The 14,798-nt window shown below is 44.0% G+C and overlaps 1 pseudogene; it reads right to left on the bottom strand.

Moving 5' to 3' along the window:
• Window positions 1-1,914: 1,914 nt before the first annotated feature.
• On the bottom strand, window positions 1,915-9,576 carry LOC147087102 (uncharacterized; annotated as a pseudogene).
• Between the last annotated feature and the right edge of the window lie 5,222 nt (window positions 9,577-14,798).

The following is a 14,798-nucleotide window of genomic DNA, read 5'->3' on the forward strand; positions in this document are numbered from 1 at the left end:
TAAGATTATGACCCCTAGTTCTAGTCTCACCCATCAGTGGAAACATCCTCCCGGCATTCACCCGATCAAGCCCCCTCACAATCTTTTATGTTTAGATAAGATCGACACTCATTCTTCTGAGTCCCAATGAGTTGAGGCCCAAACTACTCAACCTGTGCTCATAAGTCAACCCCCTCATCTCCGGAATCAACCGAGTGAACCTTCTCTGAACTGACTCGAGAGCAAATATATCTTTTCTTAATTATGGAAACCAAAACTGTACGCAGTATTCCAGGTGTGGCCTCAGCAGTACCCTGTATAGCTGAAGCAAGACTTCCCTGCTTTTATACTCCATTCCCCTTGCAATAAAACCCAAGATTCCATTGGCCTTCCTGATCACCTTCTTTACCTGCATAACAACCTTCTGTGTTTCATGCAGCAGGACCCCAGATCCATTTGTACTGTAGCACTTTGCAGTTTCTTTCCACTTAGATAATAATTTGCTCTTTGATTTTTCTGCCAAAGTGCATAACCTCACACTTTCCAACATTATATTCCATCTGCCAAATTTCTGCCCACTCACTTAGGCTGTCTATGTCCATTTGCAAGGTTTTTTATGTCCCCCTCGCTCACTGCTTTCCCTCCCAAATCATCTTGCAATGAAGGCCAACATACCATTTGCCTTCCTAACTGATTGCAGCACCTGCATGTTTGCTTTCAGTGACTGGTGTACAAGGACAGCCATTTCCTTTTGTACATCAGTATTTCCCAAATTTTCAACGTTTATGTAATACTCTACATTTCTGTTTTTCGAACCGAAGTGGATAATTTCACATTTATGCACGTTATACTACCATGTATTTGCCCACTCACTGAACTTGTCTAAATCGCCTTGAATCCTCTTTGCCTTCTCCTCATAACTCACAAATCCCACCAAATTCGTGTCGTCAGCAAACATGGAAATATTACATATTTCCCTCATCCAAATCATTGATATATATTGTGAATAGCTGGCGCCCAGGCACTGATCCCTACGGCACCCTGAAAAGATCAATTTCTTCCTACCCTCAGTCTCCTGTCTGTTAAACAATTTTCTCTCCCTGCCGGTATATTACTCCCAATCCCATGTGTTTTATTTTTGCACACTGAACTCTTGTGTGGAACTTTATCAAAGGCATTCTGAAAATCCAAATACTCCATGTTAACAGTTTTTCCCTTATATATCTGCCAGTTACATCCTCAAACATTCCAGTAGGTTTGTCAAACACGGTTTTCTTTTCAAAGTAAGGCTTTTGACAAAGACTCGCATGGGAGACTGGTCAAGAAGGTTAGAGCCCATGGGATCCAGGCCAATTTGGCACATTGGATCAAAATTGTCTTAGTGGCAGGAGGCAGAGGGTGATGATCGCAGGTTCTTTTTATGACTGGAAGCCTGTGTACAGTGGTGTACTGCAGGGGTCAGTGCTTGTTCCGTTGCTCCTTGTAGTATACATCAATAATTTATGTGAGAAGTCACACAACACCAGGTTATAGTCCAATAGCTTTATTTGAAATCACAAGCTTTCAGAGCGCTGCTCCTTCGTCAGCTGAAGTGGAGAGATGCATATAGGCACAGCATATATAGTCAGAGAGCACTGCCAGATGATTACAGGTAATCCTTCTAAGTGCCCTTTATCTCACCTCGGCAGAGAGATAATCACAGCAATCAAAGGTATGAATCGAGTCCCAACAGGTCAGTGAGGAAAACATTACATCAAAGAACAATGAGGTGGGGTCATAAGGGGTCAAATGTTGCAGATGCTGGGGTCTGTATGAAAAACAATAAACAAGCAAAAAACAATTTTTTGCCTGAAATCACAGCAGGTCTGGCCGCTGCTGTGTAGAGAGAACAAGCCAACGACGACTCGAGTCTGGATGACTATACGTCAGGTGGGGTTAGATGTAGCGTGACATGAACCCAAGATCCCGGTTGAGGCCATCCAAATGAGTGCGGAACTTGGCTATCAGTTTCTTTCGACGATTTTGCGTTGTCGTGTGTCTCGAAGGCCACCTTGGAGAATGCTTACCCGAAGATCAGAGGCTGAATGTCCTTGACTGTTGAAGTGTTCCCCGACTGGGAAGGAACACTCCTGCCTGGCGATTGTTGTGTGTTGTCCGTTCATCCGTTGTCGCAGTGTCTGCATGTTCTCGCTGATATACCATACTCCGGGGAATCCTTTCCTGCAACCTATGAGGTAGACAACTTTGGCCGAGTCACATGAGCATGTACCATGTACCTGGTGGGTGGTGACCTCACGAGTGATGATGGTAGCTGTGTTGATGATCTGGCATGTCTTGCAGAGTTTGCCGTGGCAGGGTTGTGTGATGTCGTGGTCGCTGTTCTCCTGTAAGCTGGGTAATTTGCTGCGAACGATGGTCTGTTTGAGGTTAGGCGGCTGTTTCAAGGTGAGTACTGGAGGCGTGGGGATGCCCTTAGCGAGGTGTTCGTCGTCATCGATGACATGTTGAAGGCTGCGAAGAACATGGCATAGTTTCTCTGCTCCGGGGAAGCACTGGACGACGAAGGGTACACTGTTCGTTGTGTCCCTTGTTTGTATTCTGAGGAGGTCTATGCGATTTCTGCTGTGGCCCGTCGGAACTGTCGATCGAAGAGTCGAGCGTCATATCCCGTTCTTACGAGGGCGTCTTTCAGCGTCTGTAGGTGTCCTTCACGTTCCTCCTCCTTTGAGCAGATCCTGTGTATTCACAAGGCTTGTCTATAGGGGATGGCATCTCTAACGTGGTTAGGGTGGAAGCTGGAGAAGTGGAGCATCATGAGATTGTCCGTTTCAGGAAAGGATGCCCCAGATCATGGTACATCAGCGAGGCCATGCAGAAACTGCAACAACGGATGAGCGGATACCGCACAACAATCGCCAGGCAGGAGTGTTCCCTCCCAGTCGGGGAACACTCAGCTCCGAACTTCGGGTAAGCATTCTCCAAAGCGGCCTTCAAGACACACGACAACGCTCTACACATTTGCGGCCGGGCCTGCTGTGATTTCCAGCAAAAAATTGTTTTTTGCTTGTTTTTTGTTTTTCATACAGACCCCAGCATCTGTAACATTTGACCCCTTATGACCCCACCTCTTTGTTCTTTGATGTAATGTTTTCCTGACTGATCTGTTTGGGCACCATTCACACCTTCGATTGCTGTGATTATCTCTCTGCCGAGGTGTGATAAAGGGCAGTTAGAAGGTTTACCTGTAACCATCTGGCAGTGCACTCTGACTCTATATTCTGTGCTGAAATGCATCTCTCCACTTCACCCGATGAAGGAGAAGTGCTCCGAAAGCTTGTGATTTCAAATAAAGCTGTTGGACTATAACATGATGTTTTCTGATTTCTCACATTTGTCCACACAAGTCCAACACTGGCATCTCCACAATATCAATAATTTAGATATGAATGTAGGATGTATGATCAGGAAGTTTGCAGATGACACGGAAATTAGTGGAGTGGAAGACAGCAAGAGGGAAGCCTCATGCTACTGGACGATATAGAAGGGTGGAAAATTGAATTTAACCCTGAAAATTCTGAGGTGATGCATTTTGTGAGGACAACAAGGCAAGGGAATATACAATGAATGGTAGGATCGTAGGGAGGACAGAAGATCTGAAGGACCTTGGTGTGCATGTACATAGATCCCTGAAGGCAGCAGGGCAGGTAGATAACGTGGTTCAAACGCATATGGGACACTTGCCTTCCTTAGCCGAGGCATAGAATATAAAAGCAGGGAGCTTATGATGGAGCTGTACAAAACGCTAGTTAAGCCACACTATAGGAAGGATTTGATTGCATTGGAGAGGGCGCAGAGGAGATTCACCAGGATGTTTCCTGGGCTGGAGCGTTTCAGCTATGAAGAGAGACTGGATAGGCTAGGGTTGTTTTCTTTATAGCAGAGACGACTGAGTGGGGACCTGATTAAGATGTACAAAATTATATGGGGCACAGATATGGTAGATAGAAAGGAACTTTTCCCCTTAGTAGAGGGGTCAATATCCAGGGTGATAGTTTCAAGGTAAGAGGCTGGGGGTTTAGAGGGGATTTGAGGAAAAACTTTTTTACCCAGAGGGTGGTTGGAATCTGGACCTCACGCCTGAAAGTGTGGAAGAGGCAGGAACCCTCACAACATTCAAGAAGCATTTAGATGAGCACTTGAAACGCCATAGCATACAAGGCTACGGATCAAGTGCTGGGAAGTGGGATTAGAACAGATAGGGCTTGATGGCCGGCGTGGACACGGTGGGTCGATGGGCCTCCTTCTGTGCTGTAAAGCTGTATGAATCTCTGATTATTTTGCTCATTTATATCACAATCCCCCTGCCTGATGTTTATGTCTACATTGTCCTTCTCCATAGTAAACACAGACGCAAAATATTCATTTTAAACCTCACCTACATCTTCTGGCTCTACACACAGATTGCCACTCTGGTTCCTAATGGGCCCTACTCTTTCCCTGGTTATCCTCTTGCATTTAATATACTTATATATAGCACTTGGAAAATAGTGACAGGATCGGACAAAGTCAGCATGGATTTACAAAAGTTAAATCATGATTGACTAAACTACTGGAATTTTGAAGGATTTAACTGGTAGAATAGATAAGGGAGAACGAGTGCATGTGGTGTATTTGGACTTTCAGAAGGCTTTCGATAAGATCCCGCACAAGAGTTTAGCGTGTAAATTTAAAGAACATGGGATTGGGGGCAAGTTACTGAATTGGATAGAGAACTGGTTGGCAGATAGGATGCAAAGAGTTGGAATAAACAGTTATTTTTCCGAGTGGTAGGCAGTGACTAGTGGGGATCGGTGTTAGGACCCCAGCTAATCACAATATATATGAATGATCTAGACGATGGAACTAGTTGTAATGGGGCAGAAATTCGGGTCGGGGGCTTGCCGCACGTGCAAGCCCCCGATCTACACTTACCCGACGCGCTGGCCGTTGAGCATCAGTGACGCCTGGAATTCCTGTTTTAAAATGTTGACTCCCGGGCAGCGTCTGACGTCACGCCGCCCAGGAGTGCAGCCAGCGCGAAGCCTGGAGCACGCAGTGCAAGTGAGACACGCCCCTTGAGGTCTCATTTTAAAAGGACACGCCCCCAATGTTTCTCACAAGCTGCAAAGCACTTATACATGTAGAGCAGCATTTTAAATAGGTTTTGGTATTTTTAAGAAGTTTCTGATAACTTTTATAAATGTTTACCTTTTTTGAAGAATCTGAAGTAGTTTTAAACAGAATTAAAGCCTTTTAAAAGCCGTGAAAGCATTTTTTTCATTCCATTTATTTAATTAGCAACGTCGTCGGCGTACGTGTCTTCACAGTGTTCCCTTTGGGGAAATGTATGAAGTGGTGGAAGGATTTCTGGCCGTGATTAACGCTCCTTCTGTGATCGTAACCATCTTTGTACGAGCCATTAGGGTGGTTAGACCTATGGCAGGAGGGTTTTACGGGCTCCCACAACCTATATGAAGCGGGGGGGCCACCCACACCTACGGACGCAAATATCCCACTGGATGTCTACCCAGAATTTAGTGCCGGAGCTCCGACTCCACTTGCCGGGATTGTCTGGAGCGGGGTTAGAAACCCTACACCGTGTGGCCCAGCGGCAGGGATGCTACCACTGTGCCAAAGGCCCACTCACATTAGCAACGTGAAATGGCTGGAATGAGCACAATTCATGGCATTAAAATAACTCACAATTGAACTGATGATGACCTCAGCAATCTCCTCAACGTGGTGGAGGCGCAGCGCCTGCTCATCATTGGTAATGAGAAGTCCAAGGCACCGCAAAAAGAACAGATGATAGCTTGGTCTTTCAAGTGGCAGCATAGGGCTCCAGTCACGGGGAGGGAAAAGGTGCAGGAAACGTATGGGTGTCACCTTTTGCACGGAGTGGGCCTTTTGCGTAGCGGTAAGCATCCCCGCTTCTGGGCCAGAAGGAATAGGGTTGCGAGCCCCGCTCCAGACAGTCCCGGCAAGTGGAGTCGGAGCTCCAACTATAAATTCTGGGTGGACATCCAGTGGGATACTTGCGTCCGCGGGTGTGTGTGCCCCCCCCCTCAGATGGGTTGTGGGAGCCCGTAAAACCCTCACGCCATAGGACTAACCACCCTAATGGCTGGTATGAAGATGGTTATGGTCACGGAAAGAGTGTTAACATGGCCAGAAATCCTTCCACCACTTCATACAGATCACGAAAGGGAACAGTGTGAGGATACGTACGATGATAACCTCTTGCGCAATGCACCTCCTTGGACCCACAGTCGCAGATGCGAGGGGGCAAATCGTGCAATTGTTAAATTTTTCATTTTATTGACTTGTAAAATGTTGGCCCAGTAATTCCGTTCCAAATGCGTGAGTACGATCTGGGTGCTCACGCATCTGGCAGGAGGAAATGCCGGTTTTCAGCATGCACAGCGCATGCGGGGAAAACCGGCATTTCCTGTCCTCTGAAAGAAGGGGTTCAGAGGCAGAACGCATGCAACTGCACAGGCAGCGCGTGCGCAGTAAAATTCGCCGGTTTCATTCATGCTTTCATTGAGGTTAAGTCCTTACAACTTACACATGAAAAAAGCATGAGTACAGTTGCTCCAGAGGCTGCGGAGGAAGATATATTTTATCGTGGAGCTTCTGAAAGGCAATATTTTTGTTTGGGAAAGGGAGGAAAGTTATTTTAAGAAATGCTGAGCTAAGTTTTAAAGTTTATTTTTTTTTTAAACGGGTTTTCAGTACTTTAGGTAGAAGGAGCAATTGTGGCTATGTGAATTGAATTTGCTGTGTTTATTAAATGTGAAAATGACGCCAACATTTTTAAGAAAGAAACTTTTCATCAGTAATATATTCTTTTAAGTAATTATGTATGTATGTCTGTACATATTCCTTTGTGTATATGTATGTATATATTCCTTTACTTGTGTATGAATGTATGTTTTTAATTAAGACTTTCAGAGAAAGTAACTTATTGGAATATCATAATTAAATACATACCTTCATACACATTAGTAAAGGAATATATACATCTACGTAAAGGAATATATACGGACATACATACATAATTACTTAAAAGAATATATTACTGATGAACCGTTTCTTTCTTAAAAATGTTGGAAATGTTACATTACTCATTTTAGAACAGTCATTTTCACATTTAATAAACACAGCAAATTCAATTCACACAGCCACAATTGCTCCTTCTACCTACAGTACTGAAAACCCGATTAAAAAAAGGAATTAAACATTAAAACTTATCTCATAATTTCTTAAAATAACTTTCCTCCCTTTCCCAAACAAAAATATTGCCTTTCAGAAGCTCCACGATAAAATATATCTTCCTCCGGAGCCTCTGGAGCAACTTTACACATGCTTTTTTCATGTGTAAGTTGTAAGGACTGAACCTCACTGAATCCATGAATGAAATCGACGAAGTTCACTGCGCACGTGCTGCCTGTGCAGTTGCATGCGCTGTGCCTCTGAACCCCTTCGTTCAGAGGACAGGAAACGCCAGTTTTCTCCGCATGCGCTGTGCATGCTGAAAACCGGCATTTCCGCCGGCCAGACGCATGAGTACCCCAACCGTAGGCACGCGTTTGGAACGGAATTACTGGGCCAATACCTCCAAGTTTGCAGACGTCATAAAGCTGGTTGGGCGTGTGTGCTGTGAGGAGGATGCCGAAACAGTCCAGTATGATTTGGAGAGGTCGGATTATTCGGAAGATGCATGGCAGATGCAGTATAATGTGGATAAATGCGAGATTATTCACTATCGTGGCAAAAACAGGAAGGAAGGCAGATTATTATCTGAACGGCAATAGATTGGGAGCAAGGGAAGTGCAACGCGACATGGGTGTCCTTGTTCACCGGTCGCTGAAGATAAGCATGCAGGTGCAACAGGTGGATCAGAAGGCAAATGGTATTTTGGCCTTCATAGCGAGAGGATTCGAGTACAGGAACAAGGATGTCTTTCCACAGTTGTACAGGGCCTTGGTGAGACCACACCTTGAGTATTGTGTGCAGTTTTGGTCGACTTATCTGAGGAAGGAGGTTCTTGCCATGGAGGGCGTGCAGCGAAGCCTCACCAGACTGTTACCTGGGATGGCAGGAATGACGTATGAGGAGAGATTGGGTCGATTGGGCTTATACTCGCTGGAGTTTAGAAGAATGAAAGGGGATCTCATTGAAACTTATAACATTCTAACAGGACTGGATAGACTAGATGCAGGATGGATGTTCCCGATGGCGGGGTAGTCCAGAACCAGGGGCCACAGTCTAAAGATAAGGGGTAAGCCATTTAGGACAGAGATTAGGAGGATTTTCTTCACCCAGAGAGTGGTGAACCTCTGGAGTTCTCTACCATAGAAGGCTGTTGAGGCCAATTCATTAAATATATTCAAGAAGGAGTTAGATATATTTCTTAAGGCTAAAGGGATCAAGGGATATGGGGAGAAAGCAGTGACAGGATACTGAATTTGGATGATCAGCCATGATCTCATTAAATGGCGGAGCAGGCTCGAGAGGCCGAATTGCCTACTCCTGCTCCTATCTTCTAAGTTTCTATTTTTCTATTATACAACTTGAGATTATGCTTTATTTTGCCCACCAGCGTTTTTTCATGCCCCTCATCGCTCTCCTAATCGCATATATAAGTACCCACCTGCACTTTCTCTATTCATCTTGGACTTTCAATGTTTTCATTCCTATGTATCTGCCAGAAGCCTGCCTTTTTTTCCTAATCCATTCTTGTATGTCCCTTGACATCCAGTGTGCGATGGGTTTGTTGGTCCCACCGTTGACCTGTACGAGAACATGATGCCGTTGTACTCTCTCTATTTCCTTTCTGAAAGACTCACACTAGTCTGATGTGCATTTCCCTACAATTAGCTGGTCCCAGTCCACTTTGGTCAGATCCTGTCTTATCATATTATAATTGGCCTTCCCCCAAATTGGACACTTTATTTCCGGTCCATCTTTGTCATTTTCCATGTCTACCTTAAATATCACCGAATTATGGTCGCTGTCACCGCAATGAATGCTCTCCTACTGACACAATTAACATTTGCCCGGATACATTCCCTAGAATTGGCTCCAGTACGGCCCCCTCTCTTTCAGAACTTTCTACATGATGGCTCAAAAAGTTATCCTGGATGCACTGTAAGTATTCTGCCCCCTCTATGCCTTTCACACTCTGACTATCTCAGGTGATATTAGTGAAGTTGAAATCCTCTACTATTATTACGCTATTGTTTCTACACTTCTCTGAGATTTGCCAACATATCAGTTCCTCTATCTCCCCCTGACTGTTTAGCGGCCTGTAGTACACTCCCAGCAAAGTGCTTGGCCCCTTTTTGTTTTTAAGTCCTACCCATCTGACCTCGTTAGAGGAACCTGCTAAGATAACCTCCCTCCTTACAGCAGTAATTGAATCCTTGATTAATAATGCGACAACCCCTCCTCTTTTACACTTCCCCCTTCTCGCCTAAAAATTCTATACCTCGGAATATTGAGCTGACAGTCCTCAAACATATCTCTGTTATTGCAACAATATCTGACACCCATGTTTTTATCACCAACATCAATTCATGTGCCTTACTCGCAAGACCCCTTGCATTAAAAAAATGCCATCCAGCGTTGCCATACTCCCATGTGCTGTTACATATTTGCTCTCTCTTCCAGGCTGACTTGTTTTTTCTGATATATGTAGGTGTGCATCACCCGCTACTATAGCTCCACTCCTTATCCCATCCCCCTGCCAAGTTAGTTTGAATCCCCGCCCCCCAACAGTACCAGCAAACTTCACCACAAATATTTTGGTCCCGTTCCGGTTCAGGTGCAACTCGTCTGATTCGTACAGGCCCCATCTTCCCCAGGAGCAGACCTAGTGATCCAGGAAACTGAAGTCCTCCCTCCTGCACCAACTCTTCAACCACGCATTCATCTGCTCTATCGTGCTATTTGTATATTCACTAGCATGTGGCACCGGGAGTTATACAGAGATTACAACCTTTGAGGTCCTGCTTTTTAATCTGCTACCTAGCTCACTACATTGTTGTTGCAGGACCTCATCCCTCTTTCTACCCATGTCGTTGGTACCAATTTGAACCACGACCTCTGAAGGTTCGCTCTCCCCCTTCAGAATGCCCTGCAGCTGTTCAGTGACATCCTTGATCCTAGCGCCAGTGAGGCAACATAGCAACCTGGAGTCACGTCTGCAGCCACAGAAACGTCTATCTGTTCCCCTTACGATAGAATCCCCTATCACTATTGCTCTCTCACTCTTTTTCCTCCCCTCCTGTGCAGCTGTGCAACTCGTAGTGCCACGGACTTGGATCTTGCTGCATTCCCCTGAGAAACCATCTCCCCGATCAGTATCCTAAACTGAAAATCTGTTGGAGAGGGAGATGGACCCAGGGGTCTTCTGCACTACCATCCTAGCTCTTTTACTCTGTCTGGCGGTCACCCATTTCCTGTTTGCCTGTGCACTGTTTAACTGCGGTGTGACGACCTCGTTAAACGTGCTATGCACGAAGATCTCAGCTTCACAGATGCTCCACAGTGACTCCAGCCGCAGCTCCAGCTCCGAAGTGTGGAATTCGAGTAGCTGTAGTAATAGACACTTCCTGCACATGTGTTCGCACTGCACACCGAAAATGTCCCTGACTTCCCATATTGCACAGGAGGAGCACTCCACATTGCCGAGCTGCCATGCCATGTCCTACCCTTAATATACTCCCTTTTCTTCCTTTAAATTAAAGTATATTAAATACACTAGGGGCCTTACTTCCCTTTAAACATTACTTACTCTGAACTAGAGACTTTACTTTTACTTTAACGACTGGACTGTAGAAATAGTCACCAGGTCCTATTAACAATCAGCTCCTTCCCTGATTGTCACGTTGCTTTTTCGCTTTCGCAGGTTGTTGTTTGACTGCTCCCGCTCTCGGACACTTTCCTTGGTTCAAAGTAAGAGCCAATTCCCAACTCGCAGCATCTGTTTAAACCTCACTTAACTTTCAGTCCCATTAAATTCTCCACCACTATTTTTTTAATAATACTAATTTACTTTAATTCCTCCTTCTCACTAGATCCTTGGGTCCCTTGAATTTTCGGGAAGTTATTGCTGTCCTCTTCTGTGAAGACAGAACCAAAGGATTTGTTTAATTGCCATGCCATTTCCTTGTTCCCCATTATAAATTCTCCCGCTTCTGACTGTAAGGGACATACATTTGTTTTCATTAATCGTTTTCTTTTTATATACTTGTAGATGCTTTTACAATACGCTTTTATGGTTCTTGCAAGTTTATTCTTATACTGTATTTTCCCCTCTTAATCAATCTCTTGGTCATTTTTTGCTGAACTCTCAGCTGCTCCCAATCCTCTGCCTTGCTACTTTTACTGGCAAATTTTTGTGACTCCTCCTTGGATCTAATACTGTCCGTAATATATTTTGTTAGCCATGTTTTGGCTGCTTTTCCTTTTCTGTTTTTGCGCCAGAAAGTAATGTATAACTGTTGAAATTCATGCATTCGTTCCTTAAATTTTTGTCTTTTCCTATCCACCTTCATGTCTTTTAATGAAGCTCCCTATTTTATCTTCCCTGCTTTCCAATTCTCGGCCTCTTGAAATGAATGCCAGGGTATTCTTTGCTTTCCTAGAATCATAGCATCACCGAAATTTCTGGCACAAAATGAGGCCATTCGAGCCATCGTGTCTGAGTCTACCAATAAAGTGCCATCCAGCCTTATCCCATTTCCCAGCTCTTGGTCCATAGCCTTGTAGGTTATGGAACTTAAATGCATATCCAAGCACGTTTTAAATGTGATGAGGGATTCTCCCTCTACCACCCTTTCAGCCAGTGAGTTCCAGAACCCCACTACCCTCTGGGTGTAAAAAAGCTCTCCTCAACTCCATTCTAATCCTTTTACAATTTATTTTAAATCTATGCCTCCTCTTTATTGTCCTCTATGCTAGGCGATGCAGGTGCTTCCTGACCACTCAATCTAGGCCCCTCATCATTTTAAACATCTTACTCAAGTCTCTCCTCAGTCTTCCCTGTTCCATAGAAAACAACGCGAGCAAACCCACCTTAGTTATGGCCTTATTAACCGGCGTCTCAACTGTAAGTGATTTGTGTGCCTGTACCTCCAGTTTCCTCTTCTCCTCTACACCATTTAGATACTTTTTTTCCAAGGAGTAATTGCCATCCATATCACAAGTATATTGGTTATTCCACGTATACCCTTCCACATCAGACTTTTTATATAAATACATATATAATAGTAAACCATCATTCTGGATGGAAATTGGCAGGGGCGTTCGTTGATCCATTGAAGAGTCCAAGGGGATAGTGGAGGATTCATTGACTGGGACGGATCAGTAGTTGGTGAGATTATGCCTCAGTAAAGGCGATGTGTGTGAGGATCAGTGGAGGATTCATTGACTGGGACGGATTAGTAGTTGGTGAGATTTGGCCTCAGTAAAGGTGATGTGTGTGAGGAGCAGCAACAGCGAAGGAGCGGGAACTGGTTTTGCTGCTCGCATGAAACGATTGATAAAACTCTCGATGGGCCTTTCAAAGAATGCCAGGAGAGGCACAGAGGGTCACTGTGGACCTGTTCACGAATAATTCAATTCCAGAAATGCAGGGGGTTGGAAACCTAGTGGAGTAGTGAAGTGTTGGGATATTGGCCGTTAATTAAGGGCAGAATAGAGAAATACAGAAAAGAGCGAATTAATAAAAGGGATATGGGACTCATGGCAGATTGACACTTGAACTCCTGCAGCTCATCTCTGGCTCAAGCCAAATGTCAGTATATGGGGTGCTAACAAAATGATCCACTTGTGTGATCAAAATCAGTAATCGTGACATTAAGTAGAGCATTTGTCCGGTAAATCAGATGGAACTGAATTCAACCTATTGACGTTGGTAGCGAATTGATAAGGAGTTAGGAGAGAGAGAGCAGGGATGACGGGTATGTAATCTCTTTGGCAGGATGTGATAAGTGGTGTCCCCAGGATTCTGTAATGTGGCCTCATGTTTTCACTGCATTGCTCTCTGAGTTACAGGAATGAATATAGTTCATTACATCCAAATTAATGTCGAAACTACGTTAGGTGGCATTGCAAATTCAGGAGCTAGCAGCAGAATGTTGCAAGGGGACTTTGCTAGATTAAGTGAGTGTGCAAAACTCAAGTCGATTCACTTCAGTGTGGTTGGAGTGTGAGTTCACCCACTTTAGACCTAAGCAAGATATACATTCCACTTGGAATGCTGAGTGCACTTTATAAACCAACACCAGATTAAGGATGTAAGAACATATGAACAGAACTAGGTCATGAGCCCCTCTAGCCTGTTTCACAAATCAATACTATCATTGCTGATCTGTATCCTAACTCCATCTACCTGGCTTGGTTTTATAAAACGTATTACCCTTTCTTAATACGAATGTACTAATCTCAGTTTTGACATTTCCTATTGATCTAGTCACAACCGTAATTTTGAGTGAGAGTTCAATGTTTTCAGCTTACTTTGTGTATAGAAGTGCTTCATCACATCACCCCTGAAGGACCTAGCTATAACTGTAAGGTTATGCACGCTTGTTCTGTACTCTCCCACCAGCTGAAATCGTTTCTCTCTTTCTAACAGATCAAATCCGTGAATGAACTTAAACAGCTGAATTAGATCACCCGTTAAGCTTCTGTACTCGAGCGAATGCAAGCCTCGACTATGGAACCTCTCCCCATAATTAACCCTTATTGACCTGTTATCATTCTGGTCAATCTCCGCTGCACCCCCTCCAAAGCCAATGGGGCAGATTTTGCGGTGTGTATGGCGGCGTACTCTGAGAGTGCTCCGTCACATTTACTGCAAGTTCGGGATTTCCACAAGTGCTTGCACAGGCACTAACTCCCGAAATTGTGATTGTTCCAGGTTCGCCTTAACACATGATCCGCACCGATGGGGAAGTACTAATGAAAGGTGCAGATTTGGCCGAATTACAAACTGCCTAGCAATTACATCCGCATCTCTTATGGTTACTGAAAATGGGCACAAGAGACTGTGTCACATTTTAAAAGATCTGTGACTGTAAATTGTGGACGTTTTGGTGGAGGAGACTTTTTTGTTGTTTGAGTTTAATTTTACTTATTTGGGAAGTTGAAAAAGAAAGTAAAATAAAATGAAATTCTAACAAATTTCAGTGAAAAAATTATTCCAAATAATAAATGAACAAGATAACTTATATAATAATCTCTCTTTATCATGGAGAATGGATTTGTTGATTACCAGCCTAAATGAGGTCTGAATAATATATTTAATACTGAAAATTAACTTTGAATATATGGTTGGGAATCTCTTTCTGAAGTTCAACAACATTACCTGTAAGAGATAAAGGACAATTTTAGCCCTTTACTGAGGATCAAAAAAGGAAGTTGTATCCAAAGGGACTAATAGATTGTGGGTCTGTATGAAAGCATAAAACAAAGGATTGATATATGAAATAAGACCAGATAAACTATCTTTTTTTAGAAGTTTTGATAAGTTTTGAAAAAATTATATCAATGGAAGAGACTGAAAGAGCCTTTTCTGGGCGTGGTTTATTTTTAACAGAATTTATGGGTGTTTCTTCCATTACGCAGAGGATGTACGCTGCACTCCTGGCCTTAGTGATCTCATACGTGGCACACAACTCTGCATCGCCGAGGAGCAACTATCCATTCTCTGCATCTCTATACTCTGTATCTATTCGCCCGATGCAATTGTTGGGCCATTATATCCTTCC

The sequence above is a fragment of the Somniosus microcephalus genome, unplaced genomic scaffold (genome assembly GCF_052327205.1).
Source record: "Somniosus microcephalus isolate GS21.2 unplaced genomic scaffold, FLI_Smic_1.0 unresolved_chr6, whole genome shotgun sequence".
In the NCBI taxonomy this organism is placed as follows: Eukaryota; Metazoa; Chordata; class Chondrichthyes; order Squaliformes; family Somniosidae; genus Somniosus; species Somniosus microcephalus.